At 41.9% G+C, this 21898-nt stretch overlaps 1 pseudogene; it reads right to left on the bottom strand.

Annotated features, from left to right (window-relative positions):
* Nucleotides 1–143: 143 nt before the first annotated feature.
* On the bottom strand, nt 144–21499 carry LOC147457746 (uncharacterized; annotated as a pseudogene).
* Between the last annotated feature and the right edge of the window lie 399 nt (nt 21500–21898).

The raw sequence follows: 21898 nt of genomic DNA on the forward strand, positions 1-21898 counted from the left end.
AAGAATTCTAGTGTGCAACAAAAGTTAGATTCATGGAGATCAACTAGAGCCAGAGATTGCAAAGTTTGGGCTCTTCATGATCAACTAATAGAAAAATGAAGAGTAAGCATGTACATGCACTATATACATTCACTTATTGCTTTCTATAGAAGTTTTTTAAGTACTTTCATGTCTTCATCTTCTTCCAAAGCATCCTTTGATGTATTTTGTTGGTCTTGAAATTTTTCAAACTCAGAGTGTTGTAGCAAATGTCTTTTACCACAAGGTGTCAGCCTTCTTGGATGTTTTTCTTCAATGGAAAGGGCATATCCTGTGTATGTTAGAGAATGTCCAACTAAGGATTCTTGGAGACCATGAGCATACCCAAAAATATCGATTGTAGTTTTTTTTTTCAAGAAGAATGATTTTGCTGCTATTTGCAGGAACTTTATAGCCACCTAAATATCTTGAAAACGTCTTCAAAGAAAAAGTTGATATGTATGCATCCACACAATCCTTTGAATGGAATATAAAAAGATATGGACTTGCTATTTTTCCTATATAAAACTTAAAAGCTGCATCTCTACTAAGGTCAGGTGCCCTCGATCCTCCTAGTCTCTTCAAAAAGTCATCTTTGTGTGCTTGTACCTTCAAAAGAAAAATGACATTAAGATGGGACAAATAGCTCAAAAAAATACCACAAAATAGGTGAAAAAGATTTACATTGATGTTTTCATCATGGATTAGTTGTTTTTCGTTCCAAATGTTGATGGACCCTTCAATCTTCTCATGGTTCAATGGCTCTTCTACAATTGGAACGGTATCTTGGAATGTACTTGTCTCTGCATCGTTGTCTTTTTCATTTGGAACGTGAGGTTCCTTAATAGTTTGTTTTGCTAAGAGAAACTCTTCTTCAATAGGTTCACAATATTCCAAAGCCTTATCAAAACATATTCTAAGAGTTATTGCTGAGTCAAAACATGTTTCAAGTGGTTGTAATGTAGGTTCTTGCTCTACAAAGTCTGTATATTTCATTGGCTCATCATCAGTACCCACATTGAAATTCCATCTTTGAGCAAGAATAGCAAGTATTTCATCTTCTCTGAGATTGAAAGCTCTTTGAACATCGGTCAATAGAACATACTTACATTCATTGAGAGGAAAGGTCGGTAGAAGAGGTACATGTAAGCGTTCCACATGCTTACTAAGGCTTACAGAGACATTAGTGATCTCACTATGGCAAGGTCAAGATTTTCAAATTCTTGTTCTTCTGATAACATATCAAGCTCTTCTTCAAATTCAACATCTTCGTTTATGTCTCCAATGATAGGACTAATATTCTCTTCCTCCTCTAACTCCCTTTCATCATCTCGAATAAAAAACAAATACACTAAGAATCCCTCATTTCTCTTAAGAAGTAGACACTTATGCTTACACTTTGTACAATGGAAAAGAACTAGTTTGCTAGGCTCTAGAATTGCGGCATATTTTTTGTTTAGTTTCAAAGTTGCTAATGAAAAACATTTTATCAAATCTATTGCATGTACATATACTTCTCCAAGGTAAGTTATCTCTCTAGCCTTCACCAATCCATCATAATTTGAAGCTTGATCTTCTAGGAAAGATGAATGAAAGGACAATATTTTTGAGATGTTAAGAGAAGTATTAAACATTTTGTAGTAAAGATCATAATTGTCAAAGGCTTTGCTATCATAGATTAGCACTATAAGAAAACTCTTTGGGTCTTCTATTTTTGTCACACAAAAACCAATAAAAGATCAATATGTATAAATTTCTTTTATATGTTAGCTATATTTATTGAACAAAGTTACCTTTTTTTGTTTTCTTTTTCTGAGGCTCTTCCAATCATCATATATACTTGAGGACTTCTCTTTGGAAATATCATCTTGGTTATTTTGCATAGACCATGAGGCTCTTCCAAATCATCATATATACTTGAGGACTTCTCTTTGGAAATATCATCTTGGTTATTTTGTGTAGCCATGGTCTGTATAAAAATAAAATAAAAATTATTATTATTTATTCAGCCAATACAAGAGGCTTAGAACCATATGAAGTTTCTGTTGTAGCTTTGGAGAACACTTAAGTATAATGACGCCTAACACAACAAGAAGCATTAAATAGGTTAAAACAAAAATGAGGCACTTGACAAGGTATGTGCACCAATGAATAAAGAAAGAATTGTCTCAATATCAACAAGCCATCACTCATAAGAAAACTTTGCAATCTATACTATATATGATGAAGCTTAAAATTTCAAGGAAGGAGAGACCCTCCCTATGTTACACTTCAAAGAGAATCTTAAAAAAACATTTAATTTAAAATACAAAAGTGAAGGATAAGTACTAAGATGATAGAAAATGAAAAGACTTTTGAATCCTAACAATGTACAATAAAAAATTTAGTACTCTTATTTATAGTTTTATAGTCTTTGAAAAGGCCATGGAGTTTCACTTCGGCCCTCAAATTTCAAGGCTACCCAATGCCCACTCACTACTTTTGTTTTTAAAAACAATTTGAAGGGTGACTTGACTTTGCATTTTTGAAGGCCATAAAGAGCTTCTCTAAGTTTCCCTCCATGTGTCCCCGCTTAATGAACCTCCCTTTGTAGGTTTTCATAGACTTTTCATGTTGTAGATGATCTCTGATCATTATATTTATACTATATACAATGGAGCTTAACATTTTTCTTTTTGAGAAAACATGAATTGATATTCAAAGGGTGGAATATTACAACAGTGCCTCACAGGAGGGAAGAGAGGCGTCCCAACAATTTACAAAGATAGGGCCAAATAGGAGTAGATCATCCTAAGTTTATCAGAGGAGTAAAATGAAAGCATGGCATCTCACCAACACTGCCACCTTAAGTTTTTTTGAAGAGAATTGAGAAGCTGACAGTAAACATCTACCATAAGTTTGGAAGATTTGACTGCTATTCTTTTAAACTCCATGGAGAATACAATAAATTTATCATTGAACTAAGTTTGGAAAATTGCCTCATTCCTTTGGGTCCAGCAGGCCCATAAGAACTCCATTCTCCACAGATTCCATAAGGGGATGTCAAGTCTATTACACTCTCCCAGGAGGATTTCATTAACTGTAAGGGGGTGAGGGTGCAGGCTCAAGCAATAGAACTGTAGCAACTGCAGCTTTCTCTTAATGTCTTTACAACCAAAGAAAACGTGGGATAAGTCTTCTTCTCATTGACATCTTTTGCATTTACCATCACCTATTTTAGCTTTTAGGGATCTCTGACCCTAGTCCATACACCTTGGTGAAGAATGGACCAGGCAAGAAAGTTGTGTTTAATGGGGTAGGCAAAGCTCCGGACACATTTGAATCTATAACTCCACTGCCTTGAATTCCACTGTAAATTCCATTTTCTATTCAGATTTTTCCTTAGAGCTTCATCAAAATTCTGAACCATGCTGTAGTTGGTGATGGCTTTCCAGGCCCATTCTTCAAGCTTCCCATGCTTGGTCCTAGATGCACCTTCCAATTGGAGCAGACTTTTAAGCTCAAGGATCCTATTCAGAAGCTCAGAACAACAGCCAGAGGACAAATTAGTAGTGTGAGACAACATTTCAGCTGAGACCCAGTCTCCATTTACATACAGGTCTGACCAGCTTTGGAAGCGAGATTTAAAGCATTTATGGGCCTTAATATTAAGCTTTCTTCTAGTTTTCTGAGGGATGTACCCAATCCATATAGAGTCCTACATCAAAAAATCATGAGACAAGGCCTTATTCAGAGGAATATGCATGCTATTCCTAATCTCAAACCAAGACTTCCATAGTGCAACAGTTAGGGGGCTGCCTGTAGGAATTAGATTAACCTTGGAGGTGACAGTGTCCCACAAAGAAATATTTTTCCAAGCTTTATAGGACTGAACTGAGAATTTGCTGATATTTCCTTTGATAAGACAGGCCCAGGAGTCGTCAAAAGAAACTGATCTAGCTATCCACTTACCTGCCATCTTGTTAGCTAGCCTTTCAAGTTCAGAATACCTAGACCTCCTCTGATTTTAGGCATACAGCAGGTGTTCCAGGAGACTTTTGACACCTTCTAGATTTCAATAGTACCCCCCCAAATAAATCTTCCAGCAAGAGAAATTACCTGGTTGAGCTGAAGCTTGGAGGGTTTCCAGCATGAGAGGTAGTAGATAATGGAAGGCAAGATATAATGATTGAGCACAAAGGATCTGGCAGCCAGAGGTTGCATATTTTGCCACAACAAAACCTTTTGTCTGAATTTGGCCAAAACCCAATCCCATCTTTGGGACATTGATACCTTAAAGCCCATTGGTATGCCCAACAATTTGAAGATTTTCCCATCAGGAAGTATCTGGCAGCCTGCATCAAGTACTATCTGAGGAACTGAACTTTGGAGGCTTTAACCACTGTTTTTTGATGATTAATCTGAGAGCCACTAGCTAGACAGAAAGTGTTTAGACAGTTTAGAAATGCATCAACAGACCCCTAGTCAAGTTTACATAGAGCATTAGGGTCATCTGCAAACATCTGAAGGCATAAGTCAACATCTTAGCCTGCAATTTGAATACCCTTGAGAGAGCCCTTTTGCATCTGGTCCTTCACCAACCAATTTAATGCATCTGACACTATAGCAAATAGTAGAGGTGATATGGGGCACCCTTGCCTTATGGATCTTTTGAGAGGAATAAGATTAGTTAGATCCCCATTTATGGCTACTTTAGCAAAGGCATTGCCAAGTAAGACATGCACAAACTTTATGAACCTTTTACCAAAACCAATATCATGTAAGGCTTGCAGTATGAAGTCCCACTCAATTCTCTAATAGGATTTATAAAAGTCTACTTTGAAAAAAAGGAAATCTTGTTCTGTTTCATAAGCATGTTCCATGCCTTCCCAAGAGAAATAATAGCATCCAGAATGAATCTACCTTTAATGAAACCTTTTTGTTCTTTGAGAATGATAGTGTCCATTAAGGGGCTAAGTCTTCTGGCAAGTGCTAAAGCAAAGATTTTATAGATAGAAGTCAGACATGTAATGGGTCTCCAGTTGTTCAACTCCTCCTTGCTACCTTTTTTATGGAGGAGTTTGACCACCCCAATATTAATACAGGCTGGAAGAGAACCTTTTTTAACAGCTTCTTGCCACAGTAGCATCAGGTAAGGGGTCACAAACACTTTGTAAATTTTAAAAAATTCATTAGGTACTCCATCTAGCCTTGGAGACTTACTAGCTTTCAATTTATCAATGCATTTGTTAACCCTCCCGGCTCACGGACACCCCATCACATACGACGGACGTGTATTATGTATTTGGTAGAGTCAGGTACCGGGCTTGTCGGACCAATAGGAAAAGGGTAAGAGTGATCGCCGATGAGAGGCGCACTCTAACTGGGACATTCAAGGGATTAGTTGGCTAAGCATGGGCGCCCAAGTGTGAATGGGGTGAGCTCATATAAAAGCCAACTAAACCTAAAATTCACTCATTCTCTCATTTGTGCAATAGAAGAGTGCTCTTGCTCCATCTCCATCTCCATCTTCTTCTTCTTCACCTCCGTGTGTGTGTGTGTATGTGAGAGAGAGAGAGAGAGGGAGTGTGTATGTGCGATCGAGCATTACGAAGGCTTGACGGCGGCGAAGCGGTTGAGCGCGGCACGACTGCAGCTTCTTCTTCATCGCGGCGAGGAATACACTACGAAGGCGAGCGTAGAGCGGTGAGTGACACACCCTTTGCTCTCTTGAGCTTGTTAGTTTAGGCTTGTTGTGTGCTTGGAGCCATTTGTGGCTCGCACACGGTGTATCGGCAAGTCCTTTGCTTCGACAGTGCGGCAAGGAGCGCACATTTTTGGCACCGCTGCCGGGGAAATGCCCTACACTAAGCTCGGTTAAGCACTTTACGCTTTCTTGTGGTGCAATTTCTATCATAGGAAGGTAGGGAATGAGTGTGTGTAGTTGTGTGGAGAAGGATTTGTGAAGAAGGAAGGTGTGTGGTTGTGTGGAGAAGGTTTTTTGTTACACTGTACTGTCTTTTTTGTTTTCTGTTAAAGAAGGAGTTACATTTTTTTTGCAATGTACTGTTAGAATTAAGGTATTAGCTATGGAATGTTAGTTCTGTAAGGTTCAATGTTAGTTCTGTAAGGTTAGTTTTGTAGATCTGTTAGCTATTGTAGTACTGTGTAAACAGTGTTAGAGTGTGTGTGGCAGTATCTCCATTAGCTGTAAGTAGATAAGTTAGCTGTAGGTTAAGTGTGTGTGTGCGCGCGCGCGCGGCGCGGCCGTAGCGACTTTTTTTTTTCTTAAATAATAATAATAATAATTTTATTTAAAAAATTCAAAAATTTATTTTCGGGCTGGGGATCATTCACCAAGCTCAAGCCCAAACCCAGACCTTAGTCCTCAATTTTAAAAAATAGTTTATACACCTTTTTATATTTAAAAACTATTTTTAGGATTTCGAGGACTATAAAAACTATTTTTAGGATTTCGAGGGCTTCACGTAGCCAAATAGAGAGCTGTAAAGCACGGCACGTTCCTTTAGCTAAAACGCTCGTCTTGAGCTATTACACGCCATATTTTGTGGCTCGGTTACAAAAAATAACGAAAAACTTGGGTTTAAAAAAAAAAAAAACTAAGTGAGCGGCCTTCACGGGCACTCACCAACGCGCTTAGAGTATGGAAGTCATATGAACCTACGCTCTGGACGAGTGTTAGAGCACGAGCATATTGGTAGTGCCTCCATTTATGCGGGCACCCATTATTCCTCCACCCTAGGTTCTGGACCTTCGGCCGGGACTCAAGGTAGCGCGACCCAAGATCCTCATATCGCGTCTAGTGATTCTTCCTCTGACTACGAAGTCATGGAGGGGTATCCTACACCAAACCCTGATAGTTCAAGTCAAGATATGCATGCCATGGGCCCACGGCTCGGGTCCAGCGTGTTTAGCCGCTTAAAAGAGACCCTTAGTAGAGCTACTTGCTCCGAACATGCGGTTAATGAAATAAATGAAGGGAGTGGGGAAGTAAATTCGTCATTCATGCCTAAAATAGACTCTATGCTTCTTGAGAGTGTGCATGTGAATGTTCCATCCACTGCACCTCCTGATCCTTTAGGACTATCTCCCTCTGAGGTTTTACTACCCGATGGTAGGAGTCTTGCCGAAGTGCAAGAGATCGAACGCTATATGCAAGCGACAAGGGAGAGGGAAATTGAGAACCTACGAAGGCTATAACAAAGTCGAGCCCTGAAAGCAAAGGCTCCTATGACAACAATCATACCAGCCGAGCAACCGAGTGCTCCGAAGGTAGAAGTCATGGAGGGGCAAGCAATGGGGAGCAATAATGCTCCCACTTCAAGGGAAACCTCCAGCACACCAGGCCTAGATGGGATATTCCTAAACGAAAATTGGGAGTATGACCTACAAGCAGAAGCTTTAACTGATCGGTACACAGGACACACCTATCATGTGGGTTGGTTAGATGTTCTACAATCCACATCGGGTGCTACTAGCATAGATGAGCAACAACAGAAAGTCTGTGATGTCCTCCATAGGATTGTCGAGTTAGAAAGACAGAACACAGGGATCAACATGCCTTCAACAGGCCTAATGAGATTCTTCGATACGGGAAAGGCCAACCAACCAACCCTGTCACAAATGGAGACCCCCTCAGTGAGCCCCATTGATCCTCCATATGTTGTTTCGCCAGGAGCCTCAGTACAATCTGAGCCCACAAGTGGCAGCTTTACCTTCCCAGATCTAGCTCATCTTTCTTTGAATGACACTATGGCTACCATGCATATCCCAATGGTGAGCATGACAAGAAGTACACCATGGAGTTCATTTGTTAACACTGCGCCAATGCCTAGTAGCACAGTGCCCCCAACTATACCTACATGTATGTATCAATCATGTACACCTGTCGTACCTCAGCCTCATGTAGCTCCTACACCTCCGATTATTCCAAGAGCTTACAATCCACAATGGAATTATCCAAGCTCTTATACAAGTGGAGCCATGCCATTTAATAATAACATGCCATATCAAGCACCCCCTATGCCTAGGGCCACACATATAAACTTTGGACCACCGTCTGGTACACCACCATACGAAATATGGGACCCAAGAGCCGCGCGTATGCCAAGGCCAAGGCCAACTCCCATCTCACATGTGGTTCCAGGAGCACATACACCCATTATACCTGCTCAAATAGGAGATTTGGCAGCATTTGCTCAAACTATCGGTCGCTCTATTGCGGAAAACATGCGTGGTGCACTTGATAGAGAGCCTAGGAGCAAGGCACTTCAAGTAGCTAAGCTCACACAGAAATTCAATGGAGACGGAGATGCTAGAAAGCATATGGAAGTCTTTGAACATGTGTGCGATTCCTTGGAAGAGCACAATGAGCTACATAAGTGTAAGGCTTTGAGTTTGACCCTAAGCAGAAAGGCTGGAGATTGGTATAGAACCTTAAGAGTAGAAGAAAAAACGATCTACTCTACTCTTAGGAGACTGTTCTTAAAAGAATACATACGAGAGGGAGTACTTTGGGGTGTAGCCTCTCAGCTCCAGAAAGCCCAACGAGAAGAAGGTGAATCCGTGAGAGACTTCATTAGTCGCCTAAAGAATTTGAATTCTCGATGCAATCCAAACGAGCGATTCAACAACAACCAATTGCTTGATAGATTCATTAGGGGACTACGACATGAAAGTATCTATAATGGCCTAGTCATTAGAGGTATCACTACTTGGGAAGCAGTCACCATGAATGCAATCCAATTGGAGGATAATTTAATGATTGCAGGAGAAAGAGTGTCTGCCGAGCCGAAGTCAAGTAGCTCCCAAGCATCAGGGCATGAGCCAATGAAGATAAAGCCAATAGTGAAAGAGCAAACAATATCTGAGATGACTTTGGCAGATCTCACAAAGGCCATCCAAGAAAGCCTTAGGGGTAATCGTGCTCCACAAAACACTCATATGTATCCAAGAAGGGAGCAACAATGGTGCTCAATTTGCTTGGGCCCACATACTACGAGTGAATGCCTTACTTTCAGAGTAAAGTTTAACGGGACTTGTAACGCGTGTGGTAGGTATGGCCATCAAGCGAAGGATTGCCTAATGCTTAAACGCATCATGGAAAATAAACCGCCTATAGCTTGGGCAGACTCACCTCGAGTTCCTGCATTGATGCCTACCCCACCCATGGAGCAACAGTTGCCATTACAGCACATGGTCCCTAGAACCCAAAATGTGGTCCAAACCACACCGTTGCCACCTCCAGTGCTAGGACCGCAACCCCCTCATCCAAGAGTTACACCTATGAACCAAATAGGTTGCGAGTCATCTAGTACTTATGTAGATTGCGAAGAGGACATAGACTCTAGTATCACCTATGGAGTCGACATGCTTAAGGAGTGTCCCATGTACTATATGGAAGACCATTGGGGACAAATCAAACCGGTATATCAAGCTACTGCGCTAGCAGCAAGAGGCCAAAACATTAATAGTTTTGCCAGGAGACCACCTCTTCAGTGCTACGAATGTGGTGGACCACATCGAGTAGCTGAGTGCCCCATTAGAATACAAAAGAACGCCGCACTAATGCAAACCAGTCAAGGGAGTGCATTGGCAATGCCAATACTCACTTGTAATCGTTGTGGCATAGATCATTTGATCGCACAGTGTCCTAACAATCCAAACGCACCGAAAATCACACCATTGAGCATAATAGAGATTGTTGATGGGACACCACCAACTATAAACATAGCACCAGTGAATGCACTCACACGGTCGATGATCCAAAAGCAAAATTACATCCTCGAAGAGAGAGATGCTGCGTCCATTGGCCGAGCGAGAAAGAAGAAAACACGAAGAAAGAAATCCCTTAATGCTTCTAGCTCAAAACCTAGTTCAAAGACTAACATAGGGACAGGAGAGGATCCCGTGTATATGAATGACCTTGAGGATGACTCAGATAGACCACGGAGACCAAAACTGTTACTACAAAGGAAAAAGCCAGTGAGGAGGATCACGAGAGGGAATTACGACGAACACCAAAAGAGTATTCAAAGTTAAACTACCCAGTTGCGAACCCCCAAGATAAGCCACGAGAGACAAAAAATGAGGATTGCAAGAGAAAGATTGGAACCTATCCAAACCCAACAGTGTTATAGAACGAGTCCAACAACTGAGAGGTTTGGTGGAAGAAACTCAACGAACATTAGAACCTGAACCCAAACACATCCAGATGTCGGACACAGTGTTTCCCACACAAGTTCAACCTCACAAGAACTACATTGTTATAGAACGAGTCCAACAACTGAGAGGTTTGGTGGAAGAAACTCAACGAACATTAGAACCTGAACCCAAACACATCCAGATGTCGGACACAGTGTTTCCCACACAAGTTCAACCTCGCAAGAACTACAGGCCGTTAGCTATACCCAGTATCATTCGGGAAGAGAGTGAGGGTAGGACATCTGAAAGTGGACACACACCTTTCCTACTAGAGAGAATGTTTGGTGAGGGAATGCCCGACCCCCTTGAGGAAGTGGAGATTCCGTCTTCACCATTCTCTTGTCAAGGTCCTACGTCCCACAAGATGCCATTAAATGTTGCCAAATTGATGGATTTCATGTCTTCAGAAGTTAGAACCACCATCATGTCCAAACTATATAAAGACCCCGAGCTAGTCTCAGCTCTTCGAGCCTTCCTCAATGGAGAATTACAGGCCGCATTACCACAGTTTGCACATATGAACAAACCTGACTCAGTAATGAATGAGGAGGAACATTTACCACCACCATCTGACCTAGCGGGACATGAATCTGTAATTGAAGTACCCGTTAACAAGTTGGGGCAATACTTTGAAGGTGATGAATCTAATGCTACTCTACCAATCACCACTAAAGTATTAACTGTAAAGGGAGTCCTTGATGGTGGTGCAGGAGTCAGCATGGTGACAAAGAGTTGTTGGGAGTCTATGGGGCGACCTCACCTTGAAGCCACAAGCGTAGTGGTAAAAATGGCTAATGGATCTATTTTTATGCCTATTGGAATGCTTAAGGATCTCAGGATCAAGTTCTTGGGACACAAGGTAAGGCAGACTTTCATTGTTATGGAATTTTCCAAGCATCCTATGTCATTTGAGATGATCTTAGGGCGTCCATTCATGAGGGAAGCAAAAATGGTGCATGACTGGTCCAAAAACCACGTCTACTGACAGTTCCAAGACTCTGTCATTCGAGTTGATCTTTTAAGTGGTCGAACGCATCCTCTAGGAAATAAATTCATCATTGATAATCGATCAGACACAACAATTCACTCAGCTCCATTACAGTATTGTTACACGTGTAACTAAGACACGGATATTGGGGAGAACTCTCCTTATATGGATATCCTACCCGGAATGGCTGAGTCAGACAATGTCGATTGGGTACACCTAGCGGCAACTATAGATACATGGGGAGCTAGAGGAACAACCTGGGTAACACCAGATGGGGAAGAGATACCACACATTGCACCAGTAAACATGTTAGGTGTAGCGCATGTAACATCCGATGATAAGAAAGAGGCACACCTACCTGAGAGTGAAACCGATGATTCCTCAAAGGCTTCAGGCCAATACACATCAGAAACGGAATCTCAGGGAGAAATGGATTCAGAACCTAAGGAAACATCGAGTGAGCCAAGTATAGAAACTGAACACTCAAGGTCTAGTACGACCATCTATGGTAATTTATATGAGAGTGAAGAAGATACAAGCGAAGACCTATCAAGCGAGTCGAGTTCAAACATTTACCAAAATCAAAACCTTAACAAGAAACAAAGGTCATATAAGAGACGACGATATCGAGCGAATGTGAGAGCTAGGATAAACAAGGAAAGATCTACTGTAGCATGTCTTAGCTATCTAGGGGCATGTGATGCTCATTGAAAGCTAGTAGACAATTGGGGTGAACATCTCCAGAGTGTCATGTGGTGCAGCCCGCGACCCATTGACCTCGCTCAATTGGAGGTTACAGAGCCGAAATTGAGTCGAACTATAAGAAGACGTCAAAACCGAGAGTTAGCACAACAACAAAAGGAGGCAAAACTAAAAGAAAGGTCTCCGTCAGGACAAGAGCCTGCTGACTTACATACGGCTCCTGAACATTTTAAATCTTATACCACGGGGGAGCGAAAGGTTGTGTATGCCAAAGCCCAACGAATACCTACCAATGGAAGCAGTGGAGTCTATGATGGTCCAGCGGTAGTTAAAGAGATAGAATTAGCAGAACCAGGTGAGGAGTCTAAACCAGTCTTTATTGCTGAAGACCTTACCGAAACTGAAGAGGTTGTACTTAAGGATATCCTCAAGGAATACAAGGATATCTTTGCTTGGACATATCATGACATGAAGGGCGTTCCACCTTCTGTGGTGCAACATACAATTCCCATGATCAACACTGCTAAACCCGTCCAGCAACGACCCTATCCGATGAATCCTAAGTATGCCAAAATTGTACAAGAGGAGATTGAAAAACTTATCCAGTGTGGATTCATATACCCTATTGAGCACTCAGAATGGGTTTCTCCAATAGTCATTGTGCCAAAAAAGAATGGGAAACTAAGAGTGTGCGTGGACCTCAAGAAAGTTAATGCAGCTACTAGGAGAGATCATTATCCCTTGCCATATTCAGAACACGTGCTTAAAAGAGTTGCGGGCAAGGAAGCTTATAGCTTTTTAGATGGGTACTCTGGTTACAATCAAATCACAATTGCATTAGAGGACCAAGCTAAAACTGCTTTTATCACAGAGTTTGGAGTGTTTGCATTTCGTGTTATGGCTTTTGGCTTAACGAATGCACCTGCTACATTCCAACGATTAATAAACACTGCGTTTAAAGAATTTCTAAGGGAGTTTTGTGAAGCTTTCCTAGACGACCTTTGTGTTTATTCTTCTTGGGAGAAGCATTTGTTATATCTACGAAAAATATTTCAAAGGTGCAGATTTTATCGCATCTCATTGAACCCTTTCAAATGCCAATTTTGGGTTAAGCATGGAGTCATTCTAGGGCATATAGTGTCCAAGAACGGGATATCCACCGATGAGAGTAAGATTAAAGCCATTGCCGATTTACCACCACCTACGAACTATAAAGGAGTTCAAAGATTTATGGGCCATGTTGGTTATTATCGAAGATTTATTTTAAACTTTGCCGAGATAGTGCGTCCATTGTACAAGCTTCTTATCGAGTTTCACTGGACGGAAGAATGTCATCAATCTTATGAGTTATTAAAGAAGTCCCTAACAAGTGCTCCAATCCTGCGAACACCCGATTGGAATGTACCTTTTCATGTGCATATCGATGCATCAAATTTTGCTATTGGGTGTGTTCTAACTCAACCAGGAGAACATAAATTGGACTACCCTATTAGCTTTGCAAGTCGCCAATTAAATGATGCCGAGATGAACTACACTACTACAGAGCGCGAAGGTCTAGCTATGATTTATGCAGTAAAGAAATTTCGCTATTACCTTCTTGCCACCAAGTTTGTTTTTTATGTTGATCATCAAGCATTGCTATATTTGGTAAACAAGCCGTGTTCCACAGGTCGAATTACACGATGGTTGTTAATTCTTCTTGAGTTTGACTTCACCGTTGTTGTGAGGCCTGGGAGGAAACATGTCATGGCGGATCATTTATCTCGTATCCCTAATGGCGAAGCTCCTACGGGGGTTGATGATGAATTGCCTGATACTCCTTTGTTCATTGTTGAGACAATGCCTGAATGGAGTGAACAGATTGTTAACTTCTTAGTTAATGGTTTTCCACCCAAGGAACTGCGAAAAGATATAGCTCGAAAATTAATCAAGGAATGCGAACCCTATTGCTTACTGACTGGAACTCTCTATAAGAGAGGAAAAGATGATGTTCTTAGACGCTGTGCCCGCGAGGATGAGTATTTATATATTCTACAAGAGGCACACATGGGTGTAGCTGGTGGTCACTTTTCAGGAAACTTGATTGCCCGAAAGATCTTACAGTCAGGCTATTGGTGGCCCACTCTGTTTAAGGATGCATCACTTTTTGCAAAGGGATGTGATGAATGCCAACGCTTCAACAAGCCACAAAGAAGGGATAGGATGCCTCTACATCCCATCAAGGTAACCCAACCATTTGAAAAGTGGGGCTTAGACTTTGTAGGACCGATTAGTCCGGCTGCACATAACACGCAATCACGATATATCATTGTGGCTACCGACTATGTAACCAAATGGGATGAAGCAAAAGCAACACGAAAGGCGGATGCAAAAACAACAGCTAAGTTCCTCTTTGAGAACATTATCACACGTTTTGGATTCCCCTTTGAACTTGTGAGTGACAATGGAACTCATTTTATAAATGAAGTAATAAAAGAACTCACATCAAACTTCATGATATCTCACCACAAGTCTACACCCTATTATCCCCAAGCAAATGGCCAAGCTGAGAGTACCAACAAAACTCTCATCTCCATTTTGACAAAGACAGTTGAGGCTCATCGCACTGATTGGGACCTAAAGCTTACATCAGTTTTATGGGCTTATCGTACTGCGTATAAAGTTGCTATTAATTGCACACCGTTTAAGATAGTGTATGGCCAAGAAGCAGTTATGCCATGGGAGTTTGTCATTCCTAGTCTTCGAGTAGCTTCTCAAGAAGGTTGGGATGGTAACCCCTTAGTGGAGCGATTATATATCCTGGAAAGGCTAGATGAAGAGAGGCAATTAGCTGTGTGAAATGCTCTAGTGGAGAAGGATAGGAGAAAGAAGTGGTTTGATAGCCATTTAAAGGATAAAGACATCAAGGTTGGTGATAAATTTCTTATGTACGGGGTACGTAATGAAAAGAAGAAATTGAAATATGCTGGTAAGGGACCATATCGAGTGTGTGAAATTACCCCGCAAGGTACCATTCGCGTAGAGACTCTAGATGGAGTTGAAACCATTGGATTCCTTAATGGGAGTAAATTCAAAAGATATTATGATCCTCTAAGCCAGGAAGAGTTGCAAGCCATCCATCAAAAGAAGGCTGCCAAGGAACAAGCAGAGCTTAAAAAAATCCAAGCAAGAGTTGAAGCTCAAGAACGACAACAACGTCTTAGACGCCAACGAGAGGCTAATCTGGGAATCATGCAAGCATTTTTCGAGGACACAGATGACGACTCATTTGAATCTGAGCCATGCCTACGATACCCAATTGAGCTAAATAGCCCCTATGGGAAAGTGCTATACAATGCCTTATTAGATACGGGAGCTAAACACAATTTGTTATCCTATGGAGTTTGGTGTCAATTAGGGAAACCGACCCTATCCCCGAGTACGATGCTAGTCAAGGGCATTAATAAAAAGAAAACTGCTATTCTTGGAGTCCTTCAGACCCCTGTTGTCTATGACAATGGAAGCATAGTGCAGAGGTTTCTAGTCATGCCCGCGGGAGCTATGGAAGGCCACATAAACTTGGGACGCACGTGGATGTTGGCAACCAAATGCACTATTGATTGGGATACTGTTAGTGTCACGACGCGACCACCGACTCTTACCCCTATCATTGAAGCAAAGTCACCTACGTTGCAAACTCTAGCAAAGTTGAAGGATAGCCAACATTCACAAGCCAAGGTGGTTAACTCGTCTTTGCCGGCTACCCATGAATCTAGCACTTCAACACTTGTAGTTGCAGCAAGCAGTAATATTGCACGTACTCAACCTGCACGACCTAAGAGTACATATCAATGGGTCCCCAAGGCCTTACTTCCAACTACCTCAACCCTCCCATCCATTCCAAGAAAAAATTTCCTGGGAAAACCAAGAGCGCGCCCTAAGAGAGTCAAGACCAAATCACGATGGATTCCAAAACAACTATTAGAAGCCCAAGGCTACTATGATGGAAATGAGCAAATTTGGGTACCTAAATGTAAAATGTGTCCTTCCCTATCGACAACAAACCCATATGAGTCAAACAGTGTAACGCTAAAGCCAATGGCAGACCGTGGGAAGGGAAAGATCACAGAATGCTACACACCTAGTCCAGAGCTAGTTTGGGCTCCAAGGCAAAACCAATTTATTGCACCTAGCTCAGGAAGGGGGGAATTCCATGAAGCTTCTAGCTCCTCATGTAATACATCCATAGAGGTAAAAGCTTCTACACAGCCTCCATCTATAGTAATGGACCTCCATGAATCTACAAAAGAGTCCACACCTCCCAGTGTTCAAGAATCACCTGATGTACCACTTCAAGTTCGATCCTGGGAGAGTACCTTACCACCCTTGCAACTTGACGAGGCACCTAGGGTAATAGAAAACTATTGGCAAAAATCCTCACCTATTACCAACTGGAACAATTGGTTTCAAAGGGTGACAAGCTCATTTCAAACGGTATGATCTGCCCAAGGAAGGGGGGAGTGTTTGTGGACATCCATCATTCACTTGCTTCCCTCCCAACCTTTCTCCCTGACCTCTTAATCTCCGATCTTAGGGAATGTATATATAAAGCCTTATACTCACAAAAACAAGATAAAAAAGTAAAAGAGCAAGAGTCATAACACAAATCATAAAAACAAATTATGCACAAGAACACGACCCTTGTAATATTTGCACTCTAACCATCATCTATTTGCGTGTACAGATATGGCTAGTACGCTAGAGTCATCCACTCCTGCCTTGGGTGAGAGGTACCCTCGTTACTTTTCACAAATATTTCACATGGTCTTTCCAGTGCTTGCATGTGAATGGGATTTGATATGGACGCTAGCATGTGAGAGGAATTTTGAGGAGTTAGAATGGCTGATACGTCTCTTAACCACGTCTGATCCATACTTAGAAGAGAGCGTTTCTCCCATTGCACAAGCCTACCCTTTTGACCAAGATGACTATAGGCGTCTAGTGACCTTCTTAGTAAACATGGGCACCTATGATGAAGAAGAAAATTTACACGACTACACGGATGGCACATATGGTCTCATGGATGATGACTTTGTTTATCTCGACGACGAGGATAGGGGTTTAGCCTTAGGGTTTCCCCCCAACCTCTACAATATCCTATTCCCTTGACTCTCTAGGGGGAGTGCAAATAATTAGGTTAGGGTTCCTTATGTTTTGTTTTGTGTTCAATAAGTGTTGGTACCTTTTTCCACTAATGTGCCTCCTGGAGGTATTCTTTTTGTTTCCTAGTGTGTACAGGAGCGTGTTGCTATTGGTAGGATTTGGACCTTCATGGAATCTTTATCTCGATTTACTCTTCAAATCAAGCGCGACCATCAACACAAACAGGTGTTTCTTGTCCATTAGCATTGCCCCTTATCTTTTTGCATCCATGTTTGTCTGCTTTGATTGTGATTGGTAGCATAATATTCAACGCATTTGCTTAGTATCAAACATTTAATTCAATGTAATCTTTTGTCATAATCAGTTGTCTAGGTTTAAAACTCAAGCAGTCCGACTAAGCTAGTTTGACCAAGTTAGGTGTTAGAGATCTTCTCTTAATACCATGGGGAATGCCTTCCTAATAATCAACGGTTACTTAGGTTCTTAATCCGATTTAAGCAGCATTGTGTGAAATGTACTAGGGCTTTCTAGTGGGCTTGACCCTATTGACCTTTAGCTTAAGTATTATAAAGGGAGTTTACTAGTGTGATGAGCCTGGGGAGGTGTACCAGTGTTATATGACCCCCCAAAGTTACAAAATTAAAATGTTAAAAATGAACAAACAAAAAATCAAAGTGCCACACTGTAAAATCTTAAGCTAGAAGAGAAATCTCAGCTTGATTTGGTACTTCACTCACATGTATTGCCTATGGTACTAGAGCCCTAGAGGTTCCCAGTGTGGGCGCTTTTCCTTGAAAAGCAAAAAACCCAAGGCATACAAAATAAGCACACACATCAAATTGAATCACTGTGAAAAGACTTTGGGGGGTCAAAGAAAAAGTAATCAGTCAGGCGATGATTTCATGAGAAATTCCGTTTATGGTAGCTTAACTACAAGGTCTTCTAGATATAGCCTCTAGTCAGCCCTCGAACATGAATACTTGGCTCTCGCGATTAAACAACTTAATTGACCACAGAAAATTAAGAAGCTTACCCATGGTATTAATATTCGATCTCTAGTGCCTTTCGACCGTCAAATTAGCGACCCCATACTTGTTTAATTTATTACCTTTACATCTGTTTATTTATTTGATTACATTGCAATTTAATGTTCATTGCTGACAAATTGTTTGAAATTCTTTTACCAATCAATGTGTCTACCTAAAACTGCATATGCTTTTTAATCACTTTTGAAAATGCAATTACCGTGCCAATGTTGTTTGATTTTGCAGTGACTGAAGAAGGCTAAGGACATTCATCTCAAATGCTCTTCCACCTCGACGAACGAGCTTCAACTCAATAGCTTCCGAGGACGAAATCTACATCAGGAAGGGGGGCATGTTAACCCTCACGGCTCACGGACACCTCCATCACGTACGACGGACGTGTATTATGTATTTGGTAGAGTCAGGTACCGGGCTTGTCGGACCAATAGGAAAAGGGTAAGAGTGATCGCCGATGAGAGGCGCACTCTAACTGGGACATTCAAGGGATTAGTTGGCTAAGCATGGGCGCCCAAGTGTGAATGGGGTGAGCTCATATAAAAGCCAACTAAACCGAAAATTCACTCATTCTCTCATTTGTGCAATAGAAGAGTGCTCTTGCTCCATCTCCATCTCCATCTTCTTCTTCTTCACCTCCGTGTGTGTGTGTGTGTGTATGTGAGAGAGAGAGAGAGGGAGAGTGTGTGTGCGATCGAGCATTACGAAGGCACGACGGCGGCGAAGCGGTTGAGCGCGGCACGACTGCAGCTTCTTCTTCATCGCGGCAAGGAATCCACTACGAAGGCGAGCGTAGAGCGGTGAGTGACACACCCTTTGCTCTCTTGAGCTTGCTAGTTTAGGCTTGTTGTGTGCTACGGACACCCCATCACGTATGACGGACGTGTATTATGTATTTGGTAGAGTCAGGTACCGGGCTTGTCGGACCAATAGGAAAAGGGTAAGAGTGATCGCCGATGAGAGGCGCATTCTAACTGGGACATTCAAGGGATTAGTTGGCTAAGCATGGGTGCCCAAGTGTGAATGGGGTGAGCTCATATAAAAGCCAACTAAACCTAAAATTCACTCATTCTCTCATTTGTGCAATAGAAGAGTGCTCTTGCTCCATCTCCATCTCCATCTTCTTCTTCTTCACCTCCGTGTGTGTGTGTGTGTGTGTGTGTGTGTGTGTGTGTGTGTGTGTGTGTGTGTGTGTGTGTGTGTGTGTGTGTGTGTGAGAGAGAGAGAGAGAGAGGGAGAGTGTGTGTGCGATTGAGCATTACGAAGGCACGACGGCGGCAAAGCGGTTGAGCGCGGCACGAGTGCAGCTTCTTCTTCATCGCGGAGAGGAATCCACTACGAAGGCGAGCGTAGAGCGGTGAGTGACACACCCTTTGCTCTCTTGAGCTTGCTAGTTTAGGCTTGTTGTGTGCTTGGAGCCATTTGTGGCTCGCACACGGTGTATCGGCAAGTCCTTTGCTTCGACAGTGCGGCAAGGAGCGCACAGCATTCTCTTAGCTCCCCTTCAGAGACAGGTGTTTCAAGGGAGATGGCCATTTCAGTAGGCACAATCTTCCCTCTAAGCAAGGCTATTTGAGCCCTTGCTTCTTGAGTCTTTTTGTCTCTTATGGGAGCTTTAGATAATACTTTAGTAAAGTGTTCATAAGATATGGTTAAATTCTCCTTTTGGGTCTGGACCAAGAGACCTCCCTGCCCCCTAAGGGGGGGTATGAATTCCTTAGCCTTTTTCTTCTTAAGTAATTGAAACATGTTTTTGGTAGGCTTGTCAATCTTTCCAGCCCAGTACTCCCTAGTGAAATCAAGGGCACTATTGGCTTCAAGGATCTCTTCCAACCTGAGTTCATTTCTAAGGTTAGTGAGTCTCTTAGAGGTGTGGTCAGTACTGGTTGAGCTTTTCTCCAGCATGGAGAGCTCCCCATGTATCATCCCTCTTCTTTTTGCTCTAAGGTCTTTGGCCATTTTTTTATACATGGTCAAAGTCTGTTAAATCTCATGCAGAACTACTTCCCAAGCTTAACCTGGGGATTTATTAGGACAAAAACCACCATTCAAAATGCTTTTAATCTTGTCTTTTATGCAATTTATACCCAAGAATGATTGGTTTAGGTGTGGCCTACCAGCTTTATATGCAGTATCAGACCTTAACAAATCAAAAAACACAGTCTTATGGTCAAATAGAGTCAAAGAAGCATCAGATTTACACTTAACCAACCAGTTAAGTGTAAATGGAGTCAAAGAAGCATCAGATTTACACTTAACCAACCAGTGGTCCTACAGCACATTGACCGACATGTACACTCTGTCCAACCTTGCTGCCCTGAAGCATTCACCTACTTGGTTGTTACTCCAAGTAAAACCACTGTCTTCTGATACATCAATTACATTCAAAGCATCCATTAAGTCTAACCAGCATAGTTATTCTGACCCTGCTATAGATTGGCCAAGTGATCTGGACCTGTCTGACATATGCTCAACCATATTGAAATCACCTGCAAGAATGATGTTTTTGGGCAAACCTGCCAGCTCTTTCCAGCACAAAGAACGTTCAAAAATAGAATTGAGAGCATAGACACTTACTATAGTTTGAATGGATCTGCTAGGGTGACAGCAGTCCAAGTACCTCTTGATGATGACTGGGAGCTAGATATTAAATTGGTCCATTTGGACGCAACACCCACTGCACAGCCTCCTTTACCACCACTGTGGCTAGTGTAAAACCATTTGTACTCTGAGATGATTCTATTAAGATTCATTCCAAATTCTTTGCTGCTATCTTGAGTTCCTACAAACATAAAAAGTCAGGTTCAATAGACAAATCAGCAAGCCACTTCTTGATTACCATTGGCCTGGCTGCATCATTAAGCCCTTTACAGTTCAAAGTAAGGCCTTTGAGATTGGGACATTTCATTTTTTAGAGTTCTTGTTTGGTTTAACCAGGGACACAGAAACTCTGTTAGGATCAGTTGACTTTTCAACTTTTCTCTTGTGCTTAGGAACCTTGAAGTTGGGCAGACTCTCTTCTTCTGCCCGAGACATCAAGATGTCTACAGAAGGGTTAGGAGACCCATCTAGATCCATTTTATTTTTGTGGTCTCAAATTCATTTCCCTGGCAGATTTGAGCATTTCCTCTAAGGCACCTTGTTGTACACCTTGAGTACTCTAGACATACTCACTGTCACTTTCTGCTTCAGATGAGCCAGCTGAGTTGATTAGTGGACTAGGGAGGGGATCTTGCAACTCATTTACTGGGACAGTGGGGATGGGCCTATTAGGGTTAGGGGGAATATTTGGTGCCCCAGTGGCCTCTTTAAGTGGATCAGCCCGAGGAAGTACTATTGGACCAGCAAATAGTTCAAACACCTCCTCAAGAAGGACATGAAAATAATTGATGTTGGTAGAGGACATAGTTTTTTTCTTTGCATTTCTATGCATAGGCTTTTTGTAAGCTTGTTGGTTGGCCTTAGGTTGCTGAGCTTTAGGGTCATTATGTGTATGGTAAGCAGATTTTTCTTGAGCAAGATAGGGAATTCCCTTATCAAATTCCCTTGCTGAAAGCAATGAAAGCACGAGTTAGGTAGGTTTCTGTACAGTATTTCTGCTCATGCAACAGAATCCCAGCATAGTCTCTGATTGGGATTTTGGAATGAAGGGTTTTGCTCAGGTCGACTTCAATAAGAAGTTGGGGATCCCATTTAGGGTTTATTATTGGGGTTAAGGCCTATGTGCCTTGACCGGTCGCCCAGATCATGGGCGCCCACCCACTGTTACCCTATACTTATAGTGAGTATATTGTATAGGGGGAGC

The sequence above is a fragment of the Adiantum capillus-veneris genome, chromosome 5, assembly GCF_014529385.1.
Source record: "Adiantum capillus-veneris isolate H3 chromosome 5, ASM1452938v2, whole genome shotgun sequence".
NCBI lineage: Eukaryota > Viridiplantae > Streptophyta > Polypodiopsida > Polypodiales > Pteridaceae > Adiantum > Adiantum capillus-veneris.